This window comes from Hemiscyllium ocellatum, chromosome 3 (assembly GCF_020745735.1).
Source record: "Hemiscyllium ocellatum isolate sHemOce1 chromosome 3, sHemOce1.pat.X.cur, whole genome shotgun sequence".
NCBI lineage: Eukaryota > Metazoa > Chordata > Chondrichthyes > Orectolobiformes > Hemiscylliidae > Hemiscyllium > Hemiscyllium ocellatum.
The window spans coordinates 84,500,682-84,525,774 of record NC_083403.1 but is presented as its reverse complement, the minus strand read 5'-3'; the positions used below and the strand labels follow the sequence as shown (position 1 = coordinate 84,525,774).

The following is a 25,093-nucleotide window of genomic DNA, read 5'->3' as shown; positions in this document are numbered from 1 at the left end:
TTAGAATACTCGTAGACAAAGATGAGAGTGGTCCTAAGGGAAGAGTACTAAACTTGCCCAAGGCCAAATATATCAAAATTAGACAGGAGCTAGGAAATGTGGATTGGTCACAGCTATTTGAAGGGAAGTCCACATTTGATATGTGGGAGGCTTTCAAAGATAGGTTAAAAATAGTACAGAATAGGCATGTCCTGTTGAAAGGACTGAAAATGTGTTGCTGGAAAAGTGCAGCAGATCAGGCAGCATCCAAAGAGCAGGAGAATCAACGTTTCGGGCATGAGCCCTTCTTCAGGAATGAGGAGAGTGTGCCAAGCAGGCTAAGCTAAAAGGTAGAGAGGAGGGACTTGGGGGAGGGGTGTTAACACCCCTCCCCCAAGTCCCTCCTCTCTACCTTTTAGCTTAGCCTGCTTGGCACACTCTCCTCATTCCTGAAGAAGGGCTCACGCCCGAAACGTTAATTCTCCTGCTCTTTGGATGCTGCCTGATCTGATGCGCTTTTCCAGCAACACATTTTCAGCTCTGATCTCCAGCATCTGCAGTCCTCACTTTCTCCTTGAAGATTTTAATCTACTGCGAATCCTCTTGCAAGGATGCCTTCCGTGAAGAAGCTCTCTTCCTCCTAGGAACCCTCCAACCACAAGGGATGAACTCAGATTTCTCCAAATTCCTCATTTCCCCTCCCCCCACCTTTTCTCAGTCAAATCCCTCGAACTCAGCACCGCCTTCCTAACCTGCAATCTTCTTCCTGACCTCTCCGCCCCCACTCCCACTCCGGCCTATCATCCTCACCTTGACTTCCTTCCACCTATCGCATTTCCAATGCCTCTCTCCCAAGTCCCTCCTCCCTACCTTTTATCTTAGCCTGCTTGGCACACTCTCCTCATTCCTGAAGAAGGGCTCATGCCCGAAACATTGATTCTCCTGCTCTTTGGATGCTGCCTGACCTGCTGTGCTTTTCCAGCAACACATTTTCAGCTCATGTCCTGTTGAAAGCAAAGGATAGGAAAGGCAATATTCATGAACCGTGAATGACAGGAGAAATCATACAACTAGCCATGAGGAAAAGGGAAGTGTACATAAGGTCCAGGCAGCTAAGAACAGAATGGGCCCTGGAGGAGTATTGGAAGAGTAGGATCAGTCTTAAACGAGGAATCAAGTGGTCTAAAAGGGGTCATGAAATAGCTTTAGCGAGCAGAATTAAGGAGAATCCCAAAGCATTTTATTCGTATATAAGAAACAAATGGGTAACTAGACAAAGAATTGGTCCACTAAAAGATAATGAAGGAAGGCTGTGTGTCGAACCTGAGAGAATAGGTAAGATTCTGAATGATTACGTTGCAACAATGTTCACTGAGGAGAGGAACATGATGAATGTTGAGATTAGAGATAGAAGTTTGATTAGTCTGGATCACATTGACATAAATAGGGAAGATTTGTTGCGTAGGCCAGAGGTTGTTAAGGTGGACAAATCCTCAGGACCAGATGGGATCTATCCCAGGTTGCTGAGGGTGGCGAGAGAGGAAATAGCTGGGACCCTGATAGAGATCTTTGTGGCATCCTTAAACACAGGTGAGGTGCCAGAGGACTGGAAGGTTGCTTATGTTGTCCTCCTGTACAAGAAGGGTAGTAGGGATATTCCAGGTAACTACAGACCAGTGAGCCTGACATCAGTGGTGGGACAGTTGCTGGAGAAGGTACTGAGTGATAGGATCTACTTACATTTAGAAAAGAATGGGCTTATCAGTGATAGGCAACATGGTTTTGTGCTGGGGAGATTGTGCCTTACCAACTTAATGGAGTTCTTTGAGGAAGTGATCAAGTTGATAGATGAAGGAAGGGTTGTTGATGTCATATACATGGACTTTAGTAAGGTGTTTGATAAGGTCCCCATGGTAAATTAATAGAGAAAGTGAAGTCAAATGGTGTGCAGGGTGTTTTAGCTAGGTGGATAAAGAACTGGTTGAGTAACAGGAGACAGAGAATAGTAATTGAAGGGAGTCTCTCGAAATGGAGAAAGGTGACCAGTGGTGTTCCACAGGGATTAGTGCTGGGACCACTGTTGTTTATCATATACATAAATGATCTGGAAAAGGGCACTATTGGTATGATCAACAAGTTTGCAGATGACACGAGATTGGTGGAGTAGCAGAAAGCATAAGGGCCTGTCAAAGAATACAGGAGAATATAGGTAGACTAGAGAGTTAGGTAGAAACATGGCAGATGAGTTCAATCCAGACAAATATGAGGTGATGCATTTAGGCACGTCTAATTCTAGAGCGAATTACACAATAATGGAAGAGCCTTGGGAAAAGTTGATTCGCAGAGAGATCTGGGAGTGCAGGTCCATTGTACTCTGAAGGTTACTGCGCAGGTGGATAGAGTGGTCAAGAAGGCATATGGTATGCTTGCCTTCATCGGACGGGGTATTGAGTATAAGAGCTGGCAGGTCATGTCAAAATTGTACAAACATTGGTTCGGCCACATTTAGAATACTATGTACAGTTCTGGGCGCCACATTACCAAAAGGATGTGGACACTTTGGAGAGGATGCAGAGAAGGTTTACGAGGATGTTGCCTGGTATGGAAGGTGCTAGCTATGAAGAGAGGTTGAGTAGGTTAGGATGGTTTTCATTAGAAAAAGGAGGTTGAAGGGGGACCTGATTGTGGTTTACAAAATCATGAAGGGTATAGACAGGGTAGAGAAGGTCAAGCTTTTTCCCCAGGGTGAAGGATTCAATAACGAGAGGTCACGCTTTCAAGGTGAGAGATGGAATGTTTAAAGGGGATACACAAGGCAAGTACTTCACACAGAGGGTGCTGGGTGTCTGTAGCGTTGCCAGTAGAGATGGTAGGGGCAGGCATGGTAGATTCATTTAAGATGCGTCTGGACAGATGTATGAGTAGGTGGGGAGCAGAGGGATACTGATGCTTAGGAATTGGGCGACAGGATTAAACAGTAGATTTGGATTGCCTCAGGCTTGGAGGGCAGAAGGGCCTGTTCCTGGGCTGTAAATTTTCATTGTTCTTGGTTGTTTGTTCTTTATACCTGGAATTCACTGCCTGAGTTAGTGGTGGAGACAGTGGCCCTAAATCCTTTTAAAAGCACCTGTATCTGAATCTTAAGTGATATAAACTGCAAGGCTACAGGCCATGTGCAAGAAAGTGGGATTAGAAAGCGATATCTTTGGATCAGCATAGACAAGATGGGCTCACTACTGTGCTGTATCATTTCAAATCTTAACCACTTTCTGTCTGTGAAGTACTTTTCATCATCATTATCTCTTGTCAATTAACTAAGAATTAGAATTAGCTTTATTGTCATATGTACTCCCATGGGTGCTGTGAAACATTTACAAGTTGCCACTTATGGCGTCATATTAGTTACCAAGGTATCTAGGTACAGATTCTTAAGTACAAATTCTTAGGGAAAAATTAGAACAATAAAGAAATAAAGTCCAACAATAAATTTGAAAAATGAATTCAGAAAAATAGTCTATCCAATCCAGAACATGTCGAATTTCAAAGTGCCTGCCGTTGAGTTCACACTGAGATAGTGAGTTCAAGTTCATGCTAAGGCCAGGAGTCGAGTCTATGCTGAGGCTGGGAGTTCAAGCCCACACTGAGGCAGGGAGTCGAGTCCATTCTGAGTACAAGAGTTGAGTCCAATCTGAGGCCAGGGGTTAAGTCCATGCTGAGGCCAGGAGCTCAAGTCCATGCTGAGGATGCAACTGAGGCTAGGAGTTCTAGGTCACTCTGAGGCCGGGACTTCGAAACCACACTGAGGCTGGGAATTCAAATCCATGACGATGCAGGGAGTCCATGCTGGCGTTCATTCATTCCATGACATTGAAGATGTTGCCCGAGGATGAGGTAAAAAGAAAAAGTGAAAAACAAGAAAAAAAGAGATAGAAAAAGAAAAGAAATTGGTGGACTCAGAGGTCCTACACTGTCATCATCTTAAATATTGAATCTATGCCTTACAGTACTTGATGGTTCCATCAGTGAGATCAGTTTCTCTCTAACTACTGTTTTAGGATCCTCATGATTTTCAACATCTTTACTAAATCTCCCTTCAACCTGCTCTTCAAGGAAAACCATCCCATCTTCTCCAATCTATCCATATGACTGAAATTTCTCATCCTGGATCCATTCTCATGAATCTATTCTCTACTCTCTCTAATGCCTTCATAGGATCCCTGAAGTGCGGTGCTCAGAATGGACACAACACTCCAGTTGAGGCCAAACAATTGTTTTATGTAGGTTTATCATAATTTCAGTCCTTTTTATTCCATGTTCCTACTTCATGTTTCCACCTCCTGTTTTAACTCTGTAGACTTGTTAAATCCTGGGCAGGATTTAATTCAATGATTACTGCAGGAAATGTGGAGGAGAGACCCTTTTAATTGCAGGAAGGCCCACATTTTAAGCTTGCAACTTTCAAAGTTTGGAATGCCATATGTATTTCTGCTTGCTTTCTCAACCACAACCTGCCAACTTCACTGATTTATGCAAATATACCCCTAGGTCCCCTGCTGCTGCACCCCTGAAGGCTTGAATTATTTTTCAGTAGTAAATAATTTTGACACGATTAAGCTAGAGAGAAATTAAATTATAATTAGTTTGAATATAGTTAGTTGCAGTTCACTTTCTGCAGGGAAGAAACGCTTATGGTCAAAAGGAGGGCATTGCTTTGTGGTTTTATTGCTGTTTTATAGCTCAGATTCAAGCAAACTTAGCCTAATATGTGTGAGAATGCTTTGATGTAAAAGACTTTTACTCAAAGACACAAATATGCTTTTAAACTGGCTTTGTTTTGTAACAAAGCATATATTCATGTATATAAAGGCAATGTAATTAGAGTGTGTATTGAGTTTTGTAATCTTGTAATTGTTTTGTTCTCAGATGTATCAATTGAGGCATTTGTGATAAATAATTTCTAGGAGGTGACATGACATACTTTTAAACAGATGCACTAATTGTTCACTGGATTTCTTGACAAAGATCTGAGGAATGGGTAAGCAAAAAGGGACACGCTGTCATAAAAGAGAGAATCCTGTAAAATGATTTACATCTGAAATTAATGAATAACAAGACTGTAGGAAGTGAGATAGTAAAATGACCATTTTAAAGAAATCAATAAAAAATCAGTCATAAGCCATCTATCCAATGCAACATGACTCTGATCTGTTTGTGTGCTAATAAGTCAATTAGAGTTCAAGATGCTTCTGATCATACACTGGGGTAATGATTAGCAAAGAGCTAGTAAGGCATGGGTTTTAGTGCCTTGTACACGAAGGAAGATTAAGGATGGAAGATAAACTTCAATCAACAGAACAAGAAATGTAAGTCAAGTCACAAAAACAGAAGTTGTTGGAGAAACGCAGCAGGTCTGGCAATATCTGTGGGGTGTTAATGGTCTGGTCACCCTTCATCAGAACTCCTCACAACAGCTCTGATGAAGAGTCACTGGACTTGAAATGCTAAATCTGTTTTTTCCCCACAGATGCTGCCAGACCCATCAAGTTTCTTCAGCAATTTCTGTTTTTGATCCACAGGTTCTTTGTTTTATTTTTATATAAGTCTAGTCAAACCAGCATCACACATTGCATCCTATTATGGATAGGCTGTAAAATACTTCAATTAAGTAACTTTTTTTTGTACTTGCCATGATAAACTTAAGAAATTCAGTGAGACTTGTGGAAACATATTTATATTTGGAATGAGTCTAGTAACTAATTCAGTTTTGTAATCTTTGGATACTCTCCTTTAAAACTCAGTCTATATCCCAAACACGCACAAAAGAAGTTGCATCAAGACACTATTCAAAAGGGCCACAACACACTGCAGTACACCAGAACTGCAAAAAGAGAGGAAGAAGAACACCTATAAAATGTATTCGCCAAAAATGGATATCCGCGCAATTTCATTAACAGATGCCTAAGGGAAAGACAACGGAGCGAGGACATGCCACAACCCAAAGGACTAGCTACATTACCATACATTAAGAGCATTTCCGAACTGACAGCCAGACTCATAATGGCACACAAACCAACAGCCACTCTCAGATAACAACTCACCAGAATGAAGGATCTGATACCCAGCATGAGCAAAATTAATATAGTATACAAAATCCCATGCAAGGACTGCACAAAACACTACATAGGACAAACAGGAAGACAGCTAACGATCCACATCCATGAACATCAACTAGCCACGAAACGACACAACCAGCTATCCTTAGTAGCCACACACGCAGATGACAAGCAACATGAATTTGACTGGGACAACACTTCTATTATAGGACGAGCCAAACAGAGAACAGCCAGGGAATTCCTAGAGGCATGGCACTCATCTACAGATTCAATCAATAAGCATATCGACCTGGACCCAATATACTGGCCACTGCAACGGACAGCTGGAACTGACAACCGGAAGTGGCAGATTCAAACCACTACAAATGCCAGAGGAAAGATCATAGAAGCGCTTCACAGGAGGCTCCCAAGCACTGAGGATGTCACCTAGACAGGGGACGAAATGTCGGCAACACAAATTCCCAGCTCGGCGAACAGAACCACAACAACGAGCACCCGAGCTACAAATCTTTTCACAAACTTTGAACTATTAGGTGATTGTTGGTGGTTGCTGCTGATCCTGGTGAATCTGTCCTCCCTCAATTTCTTTGCATCTTCATTGCACTATAACCACAATGACGGCCACCTTGTTAATGGTTCCAATGACCTTACGTGGGGAATATCAAAAGCAGAACAATTCCTCCTTAATGTGAGCAGACACCATTTGCATTTCAAACAAATAATAGCTTGGCATAGTCCTCAATGCACTGGCATATGGAAGACTCTGACAAGGAGGATCATGCTGTACATGACCCCACAATTGACTTCCCCAACTTCCCTACCACAGTGGTAGACCCTATTAATTTATCTTGACTTCAAGTGAACAGACTCCCAGGGATGACCATTGCCCAAGCCCTAATCAAGTTTAAAGGACAGCTGAGCTAATAAATGATCAGGATCTTTCCCGATCTCTGTGTAACTGCCTGACTGACCTATTGCTAATCCCTGGGGGTCAGTTAGTTCAGTTGGTTGGCTGGTTTGTGATGTAAAGGGATGTCAACAGCATAGGTTCAATTCCCACACCAGTTGAGGTCACCATTAAGATGGTACCTTCTCAACTTACCCCTCATCTGAGGTGTGACGACCCTTCGGTTAAACTCAGGTTGTCTATCTTTAATGAGGAAGCTATTAAAGAATGATTTGCGAGGGATGCAGCAATTTTACTGATTGCAGTCTGACTGTGGGTCACTGTCTGGACTGCAATGACACAGAACCCCTCATTCTAATCTCCCTAAATGGCTGCCTGACCATATCCACACTCCAAACTCAGATCAGGATCCCCTGACTTGTGATAATTCCCCTTGACTTGAATGAGGACTGTTCTCCTCAGACTTTGAGACAAGGTAACTTGGCCAATGCATATGCAGCTTATTTGACACATAAGGTATTGGTGTGAGATTGACCTAACATGCTACTTTCTGTGTCATATATCCTTCCCTTGACTGATCACTGCTGATAGCTATGACAAGTTGCCTAGTTTTGTGTGTGCACTTAAAGGCAAGAGATGGTAGACTAATCATGAGTTTCTAAGTTATGAATGATGCACTAAGGACAATAAGCTAAGTCAAGACATGGTTAAGAAAAATGTAAGCATCCAGTAGGAACAAAGTGAATCTGACCGGACTTTCTGAACTGACTTTCTAAAATTTATTTTCAGCTTCTAGATGAGTTTTGATTGTGATGATTGGTCTGAGTGTCTTAACTGGACTAAAGAAAGAATTGAGATGCTCAGGCCAATCATCACAATCAAAACTCACCTAGAAACTGAAAATAAAAATTTAAGAAAGTTATGTCAAAAATCACCATGAATAATTTTTTTCATTCAAGTGATGATAACTAAGTCTGCTTCCCCCTAGTTAACTCTGTCTTGGTTGGTCAGAACTAAAATATATTTCTTTATAACAATCAGCTATTACAATTCAATTAAAATATAGTACTAGTCAAAACTAAGCAGCTAATTTCAAGGCTTCTTGAGGAAAAGAAAACGTAGTTTTACTATTTATTGACCCTGAGAAAATATAGTGAGGCTATGAAATCAAATACAAACAACAAACACAGTCTAAAAGCTTAAAAAGAGAGAGGGTTTCTGGCACAGATAGGAAGAACAAAAGCTTTCCAGTTCAAAAGCCCTTAGAGACATTAAGGTGTTCGATGTTTTAACCTGAGACACAAATTATTTAACTGATGGCTCATATCCTCATTAGTGATGAAATTTGTAGATACCTGTGAATTCTCCCCAATTTGCTTTTTCACTTGTGTTGCAAGGTGATGAGGGAAACAGGGAAAGACATAGGGTTCCTGCTCTTGTTTTACAAATTTATTTTTTCTTCTCTCTGTTCTGTTACTCAAAAACCGCTACTTAATCATGAATGGTCTGTATATTTTCCACATCTGGCTTCAGGGTTTTTCCAAGCTGGCTAACCAGCAGGCAGGACTTTCTTCTTCCAATATGTGAAATTATTATACAAGTGTGAATTAAAACAACAAATGGGAACTTCTTGATGCTGACTTAGTTGTCTGGGTTCAATATTTAAAATGGTAATTAATTTGGATTATTTCACTTATTTCACTCTTGTCTCCTGGATTTGCTTGGTCAGTAGTCATGTGTTCACAGCAGTCATTTTAAGTCAGCAATTGTACATTTAAAAAAACCTTTGGTTCATAAAGGATCTCAGGTATTGCAATCAGATGTTTGAAGTTAAAATTTGATAGTCCATAGCTACCACTATGATCACATACTGTTCATTATATTATTTTACTATAATTCTGAATCTGATTTCTACTGTAATAGATCTGCCTGTAATTTTCAATGCCCATGGTACTGAGGATAATCTGGAGCTGGCCAAATAACAATGATTAGACAATGACGCAAAAGACATTATTGTATCACTTCTGAGTTACTTAGATATTTCAATGAATATATCAACTGTTTTAACTCCCCCAAACTGAGCATGCTTATCTCTGGGGGTGAGAGTGGGATTACAAAGAATCAGCAAAGGTGTTCTCAATATTGAGAAGCCAATGTGCTGCAGCTACCCAACAGGCTTTGTCAGGCATTTCACTGTTAAGGTGGAAAGTAATATTGAGAGATTTTGCAATAATGCCAAGTGAAGTTTCTCACTGTATCATATCAAACATGTTTCATTAATTCACTATCCAGGGTACCCACATATCTAATTCCATTTTCACTTTACCATGCACTGCTCCTGCCAACCCACTATTCACTGGATATGTGCTGAAAGCTCAGCATCTCGAGCACAATTTCTTGCAAAGCTGCTGTGGAATTGGATGAGCACTGGCATCCTGAAACTGGGTGGCATAGTGGCTCAGTGGTTAGCACTGCTTCTTCAAAATTCCAGGAGTCTGAGTTCTGTTTCAGCCCTGTATGACTGTCTGTGTGCAGTTTGCACAAATACTATGTGAAGTATTTTTTAACTTCCTGATTTGCTCTTTGTGAGGTCAATGATGATAGACTGCATTGCTTCACTGGCAAATATGAAAGCTGGTCTTGGCTGTCAGATGTCCTTGGCACTTGAGGGGAGACAAGATAGTTGACTGGGAGACAGAGATGAGATTTTGATACGTGGAGTAGAACAATGGGTATCCGGTTGCTGCCTGAACTGCTGTGCTCTTCCAGCACCATTAATCCAAAATCTGGTGGATTAAATGGAGATTAAGGATAATGGGGAATTCTGGGAGAAAGTGAGGACTGCAGATGGCAATCAGAGTTGAGAGTATAGTGCTGGAAAAGCACAGCAGGTCAGGCAGCATCTGAAGAGCAGGAGAATCTAAGCTTCGGGCATAAGCCCTTTTCTGATGAAGGGCTTATGCTCAAAACGTCAATTCTCCTGCTCCTTGGATGCTGCCTGACCTGCTGTGCTTTTCCAGCACTACACTCTCGACTACTGGGGAATTCTGCTTCACTTGAAACGGAATCTACATTTAAATGGGTTTAAATAACTGCAATTGGTGAAATTAAGACAATCCTTAAAATTGAAGTTACAGGTTTAATTTTGGCACTCATTTGTTTTGCTTGTCAGCTCTAAGATTTGATGGATGAGTGGACTGAAGCAAATGTTATTCATGTGACTGGAAAACTTCTTCAGCATACCTCAGAAGTGACAGTTAGATACTCTTTAAATATATCATTATCTCAGGGTATGATCTGTTCTTAGCAGTATTGCAGCTGACATGATTTATTATCAGCAGAACTATCTTGGTACCTTCAGGCACAAATGTGCTTGATACCACCCAAGGTGTCCTTCTGTTAGTGCAATGTAGAACCAAAGGCTGTTTGTCCAGTCTGGAAGAACTAGAAAGAGCATGTGGGAGGAAAAGAGGACATAAATTAATGGAAGAGGTGTGGTCTATGACAGAACACCCACCATGGCCCTCTACATAATCAGTTTTATATTAAACATACAGCTGATACCTCTTCATGGCATTGAAGCGTTACTGTAAAAGCTCATTCATTGCAAAACAGTGTTGTGTCAGTTAAGAAATGGAATTGGCTGCTTGTTTCCTTCCATTAGCTCTGTCTATACTTCCTGCTGCCTCAGGCAAGCAGCCAACGCAATTAAAAATCCCTTCCATCCCATTTATACTTTTTTCCACCCTCTTCCACCAGGCAGAAGATACAAAAGTTTGAAAACATGTCCCAACAGATTCAAAAACAGCTTCTTGCTGGCTGTTATCCGATTTATGAATGGAATTCTCATATATTAGAGTTGATCTTTCTCTGCACCTTGTCTGTAACTATAACACTATATTGTGCATTCTGATCTTAAGATAAGGTATGATTTGCCTGGATAGCATGCAAAACGATAATTTCCATTGTATCTTGATACATGTGACAATACCAAATCAAATGAAATTTGATCTGCCAACTAACACAGTACATTGTTGAAAATTAGACGGGTAGTTGGATATGCAGGCAATTTTGTGAGGCATGTTTCCCAACTTAAAAGTGTGATATTGCAGAATATAGGTTGGAAACTCAATATTGTAACCATTCATTGCTATCAAGCAAGTAGCTGCTGAACTTACAGGGCAACTTACAGAAATCTTGTACTGTTACTACTGATGATGTTGGATAGTACATGTATTACTGGTACTTAAGGCTTGAATTATACAACAGCTATGAATGTGAAATTGCTATCTTGAGCACCAGCATTGCCAAAATAGCAGCCAGTTTGCTACAGTTGGGATGTTGTTTGCTCCCCATTAGAAACAAAACTGAAAACATAAAGCTGTGTCTTGGCCAGCCTTGTGTTCTCAGCATTCTCCTTTACAGTAGGTAAACTTGGCTTGTACAAGTTTAACAAGGTGATGACTCTCTTTCATGAGATTTTGGAACTTTCTGCCTTAGAGAGTAGTTGAAATGGAGTTATTGAATACTTATAAGGCAGAGGTAGATAGATTAATGAGTAACAAAGGAGTCAGGGGTTTTGGGTGGTCGGCAAGAACAAGGACCTGAAGCCACAATCAGATCAGCCTTGATCTTTTTAAATAACAGAGAAGGATTGAGCAGCTCAGTGGCCTTCTCTAGCTCTAATACACGTGTGCTCATGAAGCAAGGAAATCGAGTGATCTTTTCCATCTCTGTTGTCTCAGACCAGTATTGGGCATCTCCTAGAGATCAAAATAGACCAGGGATCCCCAGCATGTTTGCTCTTTTGAGTAGGCAGCATAACTAGTTCTTGTGAGCAGAGCTGATAACACCCAATTTCTCAAATACACTGTGTATGAGTATTAGCACAAGACAACCAGGTCGGCCACATCTTCAATCCATAGACACTTGCAAACGAAACCTTAAATTGACTGGGATTGGAGCCAATACACAGGATGTCCTCAAAGTGCCTGTAGACAAGTAGTGATAAAGGGATTGAAGAAAACACAGAACAAAGGAAATAAACAGAAGGAGAAAAAGAAAGCTAGTTGAAAAGGGAAAAGGTAGAAGGCAGGCTATTGATTGGGGTGACAACCCCACCATGCCCACTTCTGTCCTAAGGGCTGAGCAGGCTGACTTTCTGCACTTCTCCCTTAGCCCTTGAACCCTTCCCATCAGCCTGAAAGTTGAGACTGGACAGGAAATGGACTTTAGCTGTTCATTAATTAGCCCCTTAACAATCTCAGTTGGGGAAAGGGGAAGCAGGCCACCTAGGTCTCACACATTGCACGATAAAATCAGAGAGTGGTTGGAACAAGCAGGAGGTTGCTGGGAAGGCCACCCAAACAGGTTTATAGCTCCTTCATTTGCTGCCACAAACCTGCCAGTGGAAGAGTGTACTTTTCTGGGTAAAAACAATGACTGCAGATGCTGGAAACCAGATTCTGCATTAGCAGTGCTGGAAGAACACAGCAGTTCAGGCAGCATCCAAGGAGTGTATTTTTCTGCCCACAATGTTCAATCAGGAAATGGCATACCTCCAGTGTACAATTCATCATCTCCTATGACAGTCTGAAGCCATCATGCTGTTGAAATACATAGTCAGTAATTGTAATATTTATTACAGATCAAAACTCAATCTAATTGATACTGAAGTAAGTAACAGCAGATTTTTGTGCAGATAACATCTGCTTTCACAAAGTTTTAAAAAGATTCTATGCAAAGTGCAAAAAATTCTGAGGAGCAGCAGTGGTCTGCCTGGATGGATTTACACCAGGATGAAGTTACATTGCAGGCTGTGCAAACTCAAAATAGGGTGAGATGTTCGCTTGGTCTTATCTCACATAGCTGATTTCTCATGTGCCTGCATGTCAGCGTGGGAGCAACACCAAAATCATCTTGCAATTCTGCCTTTCATATGCATTCAAAACTTCTCAGTACAAATGCAAACGTGGCAGCCCAAAAGGCAATATTCATTTCAACTGCACCGAGGAAAACATCTTTTTGTTTTCCTGTTTGTGAGTTAGTAATGGCCTGAGACTGAAAGGTCATATACGTGAAGCCATATTGAATTTGTTTTTTCTGCCAGCTTGGCTATTTTCCCTTCACCATGCAGGATTTTATGTTTAAACTGGCGTCAGCTTGTCTGAACTGAACCAAATCAGTTTCACTGCGCACTGTTTTAAATAACAATTAAAAATAACTTGAAAGGAATTCTCGATTAATTCAAAAATAATTTGAGCCAAAAACTTAATGAGTGTTCTGTTTGATGATCCCCTTCTGGCTTGTGTTAGCACTTTTAGTTAAAGGAAAGGTTAATGATGGAAATCCTAAGCTAAGAAATATTCTGTTTAAGATAATTACATTGCTGAAAGATGATTTTCCCTCCATATCAAGGGATATGATTCCAAAAACACAAGCTGATAATCTCTTTCTTCAGATAGATCACAAATTTTCAGTGAGAAGTATGATTGTTTGGAAGAGGAGAGGAGGAATGTGTTGCTTATTGAGGTGAAGCAACTGGTCCATTCAAATTTGTGGCAGATAATAGGATAACAGATCATAAGACACAAGTTACAACTCACTCTAAGGGATGCACCTACTAAATTAAACAATGACACACCTTAATTAGTTTTTCAATTGACAGAGTGACAAAATATTTGGTGCTACACTGTTAATATCTGTAGGATAATCTTACGATATTAAAGAAGTGATTGGAAGAATATAGACACCAACAAAGATTGTGCCGAGACAATACACAAGTTTTCTATGATGATGAGGTATCTGTGATCCTCCAATCTGACCTCTTGCACATTTCCAATTTTAATCATGTTACCACTGGCTGCTGTTTTAAACTGTATTTTTCTAATCTCTGGAATCCCCTTCCTAAACCTCTCACTTCTATTATGCTCCTTAAAACCTCCACCAAGCTTCTGATCATCTGCCCTGATTTCCTCATATGTCTGAGCATTAAATTTTGTTTGATAATGCTGGTGTAAAGCATCTTGAGATGTTTTACTACATTAAAGACACTATATGAATGTAATTTAATGTTGCATGCTCATTGGGTAGAATAAATTCTTAATGAAAATGTCCCTTTGGTTCTCGTTCTTACGATTAAGATAGGTTTTGCAGCTAAACCTATCTTCCTAATGTGGAGAAAACAACTTGGTTATGAAAATACAAATAGGCATAATTAGTAGCAATAGTCAGTGGGTGCTGGGTGCATGACCTTATTAAAACTGTAATATCTAGCCTGTGCTGGATGGTGCAGCATGATAAAACTCAGAAAAAGCTAGCTTATTAAACATTACAGGTAAGTAGTTTTGCACTTGTCATCCTTACCAATTTAATTGCCCACCTCAGCAAAGTTAGTCTATAAGCTCACTGTAGGGGGCTCTTGTGGTAGAGCTCCTACCTCAGGATGAGGAAGCCTGGGTTCAAGTACCATCTACTGTGGAGGTGTGTTATAACATCTCTGAACAGGTCAATTCAAAAGTATCAATAAGCTCATGGGGGAGTGGGGAAGGTCTTTTGACAAAGCAGTCATATTCCTACTTTTAAGGTAGAATGTCTGGATTCACTTCCCCTACCAAAGGTGTGCAAAAACATATGTGAACAGGTTGTCTAAAAATATCAATAAGATCTCTGCTGGGAGGGTGACATAACAATGATACTTCAAGTCCTATAGGACTCATCTTGAAATCCTAACTCTGTTTTTCTCTCCACAAATGCTACCAGATTTACTCCAGCACTTTTTCTATTTAGTTTAGATCTTCAGCATCCATAGTATTTCCTCTTTATCCTTATTTTCATGTTCAGTTCCTCTCATTCTAAAGAATAGCATCCTTGATGATCACCTTCTTAATTATTTACAGAACCTGCATGTTAAAATTTTGTAACTTATGCAACAGAACGTCTAGACCACACTGCATCTCAGAATTCTGCAACTGTTCTGTTTGTGTAACTCTCTGTTTCTTTATTTGTCCTACCAAAGTAATCAACTTCACATTTTCCTACATTACACTTAACTCATAGATTTTCTTTTTGGTCAGTCGGTTAATCTATCTATATCCTTTTGAAATTTCTTCACGTCTTCTTCACAACATACTTCCCTACCTAACTTGATGTCATGTGAATTTAGAAACCATGCCTTCTCTTCCTCATCTAAAGCCATTGATGTAAATCATAAAACATTGAGGCTTCAGTAGAGATCTCTGTGAGACTCTACAGGGCACATCTTGCCAATCAGACAAAGGCCCATTTATGCATGCTCTGTTTTCTAACAGCCAGCCAATTTTCTATCTCTGCTAATGTTAATTCCTACACCATGAGCTTTCATTTTCAGCAACAGACTTTATGACACTTTATTAAATGCCTTCTGGAAATCCAAGTACAGTATGTCTACAGACTCTCCTTTACCTATATTGGATGTTATTCATTCAAAGCACTCCTATATGTTGATTAAACATGATTTCTCTTTGACAACACCATGCTGTTTTTTCCTGATTTCCCTGAGGTTTTCTGAATGCACAGCTATGATTTCCTTAATTGTGAATTCTGATACGTTTCCCACACCAGATGCCAAGCTAACTGACCTGTTGTTTCCTGATTTTTGCCTTTCTTGAATAAAGGAATTATATTTACTCCTTCTCAATCTAAAGGAAACTTTTCAAAATTGAGAGAACTTTGGAAAATAAATACATAATTTACTACCACATTTGCAGCCTCTTTTAAGACACTCGGATTAAATTCAATTGGATCCAGAGACTTGTCAACCCTCAGCCTCATTAGTTTGCTTTATACCATTTCCTACGTGAATGTAATTTTACTAAGTTCCTCTCTCCCTTCCACCGCCTGATTAACAGCTATTACTGGATTTTCTCTTGTATCCTCTTTGTGAAGCTAGAAACAAAATATTTGGTTATTTGATGTGCCATTTACTTATTATCAACTATTAACTCCCTATTGTTGGTCTCTTGATGACCTACACTTATTTCACTTACTTCTTTCCATTTTGTTATCTCTTAAACCTCTCTATGTTTTATTTTACATCACAAGGTAACTTCCTCCCATGTTCGAATTTCTTCCACCTGATTAACCTTGTGGCCATTCTCTGCCATTCTTTGTATTCTGACCATTCACCTAACTGCCACTCATCTTTGTGCAATTTTATGCTTTTTCTTAAGATGGATATTTTCCTAACTAACATTTTTTAGTTAGCCACAAATGATGGGTCCTCCCTTTACAAATTTTCTTTATAGTAGTAATGTACTTATTCTGTGTATCGTGAAATATCCCCCTAAATAACTGTATTAATCTGTCCCTTAGCCTCGTGTGCTGGTACACTTCACCGAGATCAGAAGGGTGTTATTAACTGGAAATGGTGCAAAAAGATTCACAAGAATACATAGGCTAGGACCTTTTCCTGGACCACAAGAGGCTGAGGGGTGACGTTATAAAAGTTTAGAAAATCATAAGGGTCATAGATAAGGTGAATAGCCAAGGTTATTTCCACAGGGCAAGGGAGTCCAAAACTAGAGGGCATAGGTTCAAGATGAGAGGGCAAAGCTTCTTCACTCAGAGGATGGTGCATATATGGAAGGAGCTGTCAGAGGAAGTGGTAGAGTTGGGTACAATTGCAATATTTAAAAGACATTTGGACAGGAACATGGATAGGAAATATTTTAGAGTGATATGGGCCAAGCACCTGCAAATGTTGTTAGTTCAGTTTAGGAAACCTGGTCAGACTGGATGAGATGAGCCAAAGGATCTGTTTCTGTGCTGTATAACTCTATGACTAAGTTGTCATTCAGGCTACTAATGTAGATTAAATTAACCATGTGTAGTGATGTCGTTGACTAAGACGTCCTTGATTGGGTTTGTTAGCCTGGCCCAATTGGAAAAGCCCTAGCTGACCAATATAACCAGGAGACCACGGACTCCCAGCCCAACTGCTTGTTCTGTGGCGCTGTGGAGTCCGTGGACCATGTGTATGTTGGGTGTGGGCGTTTGCACTCCCTTTTTGATTTTCTGAAAAACCTTCTCCTCTGCTTTTGGTTGCACTTCAGTCCCACGCTCCTGATCTTCGGGCACCCGGTGCGGAGGAGGGAGGGCAGGTCTGAAGACCTCCTCGTGGGTCTGCTCCTGGGCCTGGCCAAACTGGCCATAAACAGGTCCAGGCAGCGGGCCGTGGAGGGGGTCGTTAGGGCCGACTGCCTGCCCCTCTTCCGCGGTTACGTTAGGGCCCGGGTGTCCTTGGAGAAGGAGCACGCGGTGTCCACCAACACCCTGGAGTTGTTCAGGGAGAGGTGGGCGCCGCAGGGAGTGGAGTGCATCATTTCCCCCTCCAACTCTATTTTGATTTAGTCCCTGCCCTCCCCTTCACTGTTTTGATCACACAGCATTGCCCTTTGATGTGAAGGGCACTGCTCGTCACAGGCCACTCGGGTGTTTTCCTACTTTTCCTGGTGGTGGAAATTAAATAAAGATTTGTGCACTTTATGTCTCTCACTGTGTCTCACAGCTGCACACACACACACCATGGGTGCTGGGGTTAAAAATAATAAACACTACCGCAGTTAGGCGGTATTGTGGGGGTTTAAAAAAAAAAGAAAAAAAAAAAAGAAGGAAAAAAAAAGATAAAAAAAAAAAAATATATAACCAGGAGACCACGGACTCCCAGCCCAACTGCTTGTTCTGTGGCGCTGTGGAGTCCGTGGACCATGTGTATGTTGGGTGTGGGCGTTTGCACTCCCTTTTTGATTTTCTGAAAAACCTTCTCCTCTGCTTTTGGTTGCACTTCAGTCCCACGCTCCTGATCTTCGGGCACCCGGTGCGGAGGAGGGAGGGCAGGTCTGAAGACCTCCTCGTGGGTCTGCTCCTGGGCCTGGCCAAACTGGCCATAAACAGGTCCAGGCAGCGGGCCGTGGAGGGGGTCGTTAGGGCCGACTGCCTGCCCCTCTTCCGCGGTTACGTTAGGGCCCGGGTGTCCTTGGAGAAGGAGCACGCGGTGTCCACCAACACCCTGGAGTTGTTCAGGGAGAGGTGGGCGCCGCAGGGAGTGGAGTGCATCATTTCCCCCTCCAACTCTATTTTGATTTAGTCCCTGCCCTCCCCTTCACTGTTTTGATCACACAGCATTGCCCTTTGATGTGAAGGGCACTGCTCGTCACAGGCCACTCGGGTGTTTTCCTACTTTTCCTGGTGGTGGAAATTAAATAAAGATTTGTGCACTTTATGTCTCTCACTGTGTCTCACAGCTGCACACACACACACACACCATGGGTGCTGGGAAAAAAATAAGCACTACCGCAGTTAGGCGGTAGTGTGGGGGTTAATTTAAAAAAAAGAAAAAAAAAATTAAAAAAAAAAAAAAAAAAAAAAAAAAAAAATATAACCAGGAGACCACGGACTCCCAGCCCAACTGCTTGTTCTGTGGCGCTGTGGAGTCCGTGGACCATGTGTATGTTGGGTGTGGGCGTTTGCACTCCCTTTTTGATTTTCTGAAAAACCTTCTCCTCTGCTTTTGGTTGCACTTCAGTCCCACGCTCCTGATCTTCGGGCACCCGGTGCGGAGGAGGGAGGGCAGGTCTGAAGACCTCCTCGTGGGTCTGCTCCTGGGCCTGGCCAAACTGGCCATAAACAGGTCCAGGCAGCGGGCCGTGGAGGGGGTCGTTAGGGCCGACTGCCTGCCCCTCTTCCGCGGTTACGTTAGGGCCCGGGTGTCCTTGGAGAAGGAGCACGCGGTGTCCACCAACACCCTGGAGTTGTTCAGGGAGAGGTGGGCGCCGCAGGGAGTGGAGTGCATCATTTCCCCCTCCAACTCTATTTTGATTTAGTCCCTGCCCTCCCCTTCACTGTTTTGATCACACAGCATTGCCCTTTGATGTGAAGGGCACTGCTCGTCACAGGCCACTCGGGTGTTTTCCTACTTTTCCTGGTGGTGGAAATTGAAAAAAAAAATAAAAAAATATATAACTCAAACCCTGATGTGAAGGGCACTGCTCGTCACAGGCCACTCGGGTGTCTTCCTACTTTTCCTGGTGGTGGAAATTGAATAAAGATTTGTACACCTTGTCTCTCACTGTGTCTCACACCTGCGCACACACACCATGGGTGCTGGGGTTAAAAATAATAAGCACTACCACAGTTAGGCGGTGGTGTGGGGGTTAATTAAAAAAAAAAATAAACAGGAATGTGCCCTTTGGTGTGAAAAAAAAAGATAAAAAAAAAAATATATAACCAGGAGACCACGGACTCCCAGCCCAACTGCTTGTTCTGTGGTGCTGTGGAGTCCGTGGACCATGTGTATATTGGGTGTGGGCGCTTGCACTACCTTTTTGATTTTCTTAAAAACCTTCTCCTCTGCTTTTGGTTGCACTTCAGTCCCACGCTCCTGATCTTCGGGCACCCGGTGCGGAGGAGGGAGGGCAGGTCTGAAGACCTCCTCGTGGGTCTGCTCCTGGGCCTGGCCAAACTGGCCATAAACAGGTCCAGGCAGCGGGACGTGGAGGAGGTCGTTAGGGCCGACTGCCTGCCCCTCTTCCGCGGTTACGTTAGGGCCCGGGTGTCCTTGGAGAAGGAGCACGCGGTGTCCACCAACACCCTGGAGTTGTTCAGGGAGAGGTGGGCGCCGCAGGGAGTGGAGTGCATCATTTCCCCCTCCAACTCTATTTTGATTTAGTCCCTGCCCTCCCCTTCACTGTTTTGATCACACAGCATTGCCCTTTCATGTGAAGGGCACTGCTTGTCACTGGCCACCCGGGTGTTTTCCTACTTTTCCTGGTGGTGGAAATTGAATAAAGATTTGTACACCTGTGTCTCTCACTGTGCCTCACACCTGCACACACACACCATGGGTGCTGGGGATAAAAATAATAAGCACTACCGCAGTTAGGCGGTAGTGTGGGGGTTAATATTTAAAAGAAAAAAAAATAAACAGGAGATCAAAAAAATATATAACCAGGAGACCACGGACTCCCAGCCCAACTGCTTGTTCTGTGGTGCTGTGGAGTCCGTGGACCATGTGTATGTTGGGTGTGGGCGCTTGCACTCCCTTTTTGATTTTCTTAAAAACCTCCTCCTGTGCTTTTGGTTGCACTTCAGTCCCACGCTCCTGATCTTCGGGCACCCGGTGCGGAGGAGGGAGGGCAGGTCTGAAGACCTCCTCGTGGGTCTGCTCCTGGGCCTGGCCAAACTGGCCATAAACAGGTCCAGGCAGCGGGCCGTGGAGGGGGTCGTTAGGGCCGACTGCCTGCCTCTCTTCCGCGGTTACGTTAGGGCCCGGGTGTCCTTGGAGAAGGAGCACGCGGTGTCCACCAACACCCTGGAGTTGTTCAGGGAGAGGTGGGTGCCGCAGGGAGTGGAGTGCATCATTTCCCCCTCCAACTCTATTTTGATTTAGTCCCTGCCCTCCCCTTCACTGTTTTGATCACACAGCATTGCCCTTTCATGTGAAGGGCACTGCTTGTCACTGGCCACCCGGGTGTTTTCCTACTTTTCCTGGTGGTGGAAATTGAATAAAGATTTGTACACCTGTGTCTCTCACTGTGCCTCACACCTGCACACACACACCATGGGTGCTGGGGATAAAAATAATAAGCACTACCGCAGTTAGGCGGTAGTGTGGGGGTTAATATTTAAAAGAAAAAAAAACAGGAGATCAAAAAAAAAATATAACCAGGAGACCACGGACTCCCAGCCCAACTGCTTGTTCTGTGGTGCTGTGGAGTCCGTGGACCATGTGTATGTTGGGTGTGGGCGCTTGCACTCCCTTTTTGATTTTCTTAAAAACCTCCTCCTGTGCTTTTGGTTGCACTTCAGTCCCACGCTCCTGATCTTCGGGCACCCGGTGCGGAGGAGGGAGGGCAGGTCTGAAGACCTCCTCGTGGGTCTGCTCCTGGGCCTGGCCAAACTGGCCATAAACAGGTCCAGGCAGCGGGCCGTGGAGGGGGTCGTTAGGGCCGACTGCCTGCCTCTCTTCCGCGGTTACGTTAGGGCCCGGGTGTCCTTGGAGAAGGAGCACGCGGTGTCCACCAACACCCTGGAGTTGTTCAGGGAGAGGTGGGCGCCGCAGGGAGTGGAGTGCATCATTTCCCCCTCCAACTCTATTTTGATTTAGTCCCTGCCCTCCCCTTCACTGTTTGTTCACACAGCATTGTCCTTTGATGTGAAGGGCACTGCTTGTCACAGGCCACTCGGGTGTTTTCCTACTTTTCCTGGTGGTGGATATTGAATAAAGATTTGTGCACTTTGCGTCTCTCACTGTGTCTCACACCTGCACACACACACCATGGGTGCTGGGGAAAATAAGCACTACCGCAGTTAGGCGGTAGTGTGGGGGGATAAAAAAGAAAAAAAAAACACAAAAAAGAAAAAAAAACAGGAGAAAAAAAAATAGGACTAAAAAAAATAAACAAACAAACTCAGGAAAAAAAAAATATAACCAGGAGATGCCCTTTGATGTGAAGGGCACTGCTTGTCACAGGCCACTCGGGTGTTTTGCCTGTTAAGAGTTGGACCAGTGGCAGTGTTGTGCCTGTAGGAGAAGAGAGAAGAGAGAAGAGAGAAAAAAAAATATAACCAGGAGACCACGGACTCCCAGCCCAACTGCTTGTTCTGTGGTGCTGTGGAGTCCGTGGACCATGTGTATGTTGGGTGTGGGCCTTTGCACTCCCTTTTTGATTTTCTGAAAAACCTTCTCCTCTGCTTTTGGTTGCACTTCAGTCCCACGCTCCTGATCTTCGGGCACCCGGTGCGGAGGAGGGAGGGCAGGTCTGAAGACCTCCTCGTGGGTCTGCTGCTGGGCCTGGCCAAACTGGCCATAAACAGGTCCAGGCAGCGGGCCGTGGAGGGGGTTGTTAGGGCCGGCTGCCTGCCCCTCTTCCGCGGTTACGTTAGGGCCCGGGTGTCCTTGGAGAAGGAGCACGCGGTGTCCACCAACACCCTGGAGTTGTTCAGGGAGAGGTGGGCGCCGCAGGGAGTGGAGTGCATCATTTCCCCCTCCAACTCTATTTTGATTTAGTCCCTGCCCTCCCCTTCACTGTTTGTTCACACAGCATTGCCCTTTGATGTGAAGGGCACTGCTTGTCACAGGCCACTCGGGTGTTTTCCTACTTTTTCTGGTGGTGGAAATTGAATAAAGATTTGTACACCTTGTCTCTCACTGTGTCTCACAGCTGCACACGCACACACCATGGGTGCTGGGGATAAAAAATACATTGGTGTGATAGGGAAAATAAAAAAAAAGAAAATAAAAAAAAGAAAAAAATATAACCAGGAGACCACGGACTCCCAGCCCAACTGCTTGTTCTGTGGTGCTGTGGAGTCCATGGACCATGTGTATATTGGGTGTGGGCATTTGCACTCCCTTTTTGATTTTCTTAAAAACCTTCGCCTCTGCTTTTGGTTGCACTTCAGTCCCACGCTCCTGATCTTCGGGCACCCGGTGCGGAGGAGGGAGGGCAGGTCTGAAGACCTCCTCGTGGGTCTGCTCCTGGGCCTGGCCAAACTGGCCATAAACATGTCCAGGCAGTGGGCCGTGGAGGGGGTCGTTAGGGCCGACTGCCTGCCCCTCTTCCGCAGCTACGTTAGGGCCCGGGTGTCCTTGGAGAAGGAGCACGCGGTGTCCACCAACACCCTGGAGTTGTTCAGGGAGAGGTGGGTGCCGCAGGGAGTGGAGTGCATCATTTCCCCCTCCAACTCTATTTTGATTTAGTCCCTGCCCTCCCCTTCACTGTTTTGATCACACAGCATTGCCCTTTGATGTGAAGGGCACTGCTTGTCACAGGCCACTCGGGTGTTTTCCTACTTTTCCTGGTGGTGGAAATTGAATAAAGATTTGTACACCTTGTCTCTCACTGTATCTCACAGCTGCACACACACACCATGGGTGCTGGGGATAAAAAAAAGAAAAAAAAGAAAAAAAAATATAACCAGGAGACCACGGACTCCCAGCCCAACTGCTTGTTCTGTGGCGCTGTGGAGTCCGTGGACCACGTATATGTTGGGTGTGGGTGATTGCACTCCCTTTTTGATTTTCTCAACAACCTTCTCCTCTGCTTTTGGTTGCACTTCAGTCCCATGCTCCTGATCTTTGGGCACCCGGTATGGAGGAGGGAGGGCAGGTCTGAAGACCTCCTCGTGGACCTCCTCCTGGCCATAAACAGGTCCAGGCAGCGGGCCAACTGCCTGCCCCTCTTCCGCGGTTATGTTAGAGCCCGGGCGTCCTTGGAGAAGGAGCACGCGGTGTCCACCAACACCCTGGAGTTGTTCAGGGAGAGGTGGGTGCCGCAGGGAGTGGAGTGCATCATTTCCCCCTCCAACTCTATTTTGATTTAGTCCCTGCCCTCCCCTTCACTGTTTGTTCACACAGCAAAGCCCTTTGATGTGAAGGGCACTGCTTGTCACTGGCCACTCAGGTGTTTTCCTATCTTCCTGGTGGTGGAAATTGAATAAAGATTCATGCACCTTGTGTCTCTCACTGTGTCTCACACCTGCACACACACACTATGGGTGCTGGGGAAAAAATAAGCACAACCACAGTTCGGCGGTAGTGTGGGGGTTTAAAATAAACAGAGAAAAAAAGAACAACAAGAGTGTCAGTCAAAACAATATATAACCAGGAGACAGAGCTTTGCACAGTGGCAGTATCGTAGCTAATGAAGTTTAGCCAAGGCGCGATTATTGCTTATTGAAAACTTTTCCCAATACCCCACTTTGAAATATAGTCATCAACGGTAATTTTTGACAGTCTCTGCAGAGACTGAACTTATTTTGAAAAATAAAAATATAACCAGGAGACACTTAGACATTGCCCTTTTTTCTGAAGGGCACTGCTTGTCATTGGCCTGTCGGGTGTTTCCTTTCTTCTGATGATGGAATATAAATAAAGATTTATGCATAATGTGTATGTGTCCTACACCTGCACACATACAACATGCGTACTGGGGAAAAATTAGCACTACGGCTGTTAGGTGGTATATATAAATATGTATGTATATATAACCAGGAGATGCAGAATCTCTTCAGTTCAGAGGACTGACTCTGAACTGGCTGACTACAGCCAGTGTACTGTGGGCAAGTGAATAAAGCGTGACTTGGAGGATGGGATACTAGCCTCTGCGCAGTTATTTCACCATGATTATTGCTGTCTCTTTGACGCAAGCATTCCTTATTTCTAAAGAAGGGCCACTAGTCCCAAACATTACATCTGCTTTCTCTCCACAATTGCTGCCAGACCTGCTGAGTTTGAATATTTCTGTTTTGATTGAATATTTCTTCTTGCATACTTTTTTCCTACATTGTGTACATAGTGTCAGGGGAGTGCTGGCCACTCCTACTATTGACTTAGTTTCCGTTTTATCCCTCATCTCTACTCAAGCTGATTCAACGCACTGATCTCCTGAATCAGGGTCTTCTCTAATTATTGCATAAATCCTATCCCTTGGTCACATTTTGTGGGATGTCTTGGGGGTAGGGAGATGAATGAAAATAAAGATGGTGTTCACCTATCTCCAAAATGGAGGTTAATTTGGTATAGTTGTACATGGGAAAATACTTTTGTTTTTCCACATTTTTCACTCATTACTGTGCTGTTACTAATAACTTTCTGTAAAAATTGTCTGGGAACAGGATATGGGATAATGAAGGGAATTTTATCTGTATACACTTGAATGCCTACCTCTTCCTTTCACTAGTTCAACAAACATTTCTTACAGTTTATTTTTTTAATGGAAATATTTCTGTTTACTCTGTTGGTGATACAATGAAAGTGTAAGCAATGTAGCGTCTAACATTAAAGACTAAGTGTTTACTTATGAAATCACCTCCAGCAAATATAAGATCTATTAGTAACTAGTGCTTAATTTGTTTCAAGAGGTTGATTTATGACTGTGAATTAATGCGAGCAACAGTTTGTTTTTAAAAGATGCACTTTACTAGCTTAATACAGCTACTTAGCTGGGACAAGAAATATGTTTCACTTGTAACAAATGGGACGATTGCCTTTTTTGGTGTTCACAATATTGCTAATCTACAAAACAAAATTAGGAATTCTGCTGTCATGACACTT

At 43.3% G+C, this 25,093-nt stretch overlaps 1 non-coding gene across 1 annotated transcript; it reads left to right on the top strand.

Moving 5' to 3' along the window:
* The first annotated feature begins 23,652 nt into the window (after positions 1-23,652).
* LOC132809444 (U4 spliceosomal RNA) lies at positions 23,653-23,785 on the top strand. Its single transcript, XR_009642320.1, has one exon. It is a non-coding gene; the product is annotated as a U4 spliceosomal RNA (small nuclear RNA).
* Positions 23,786-25,093: the final 1,308 nt, after the last annotated feature.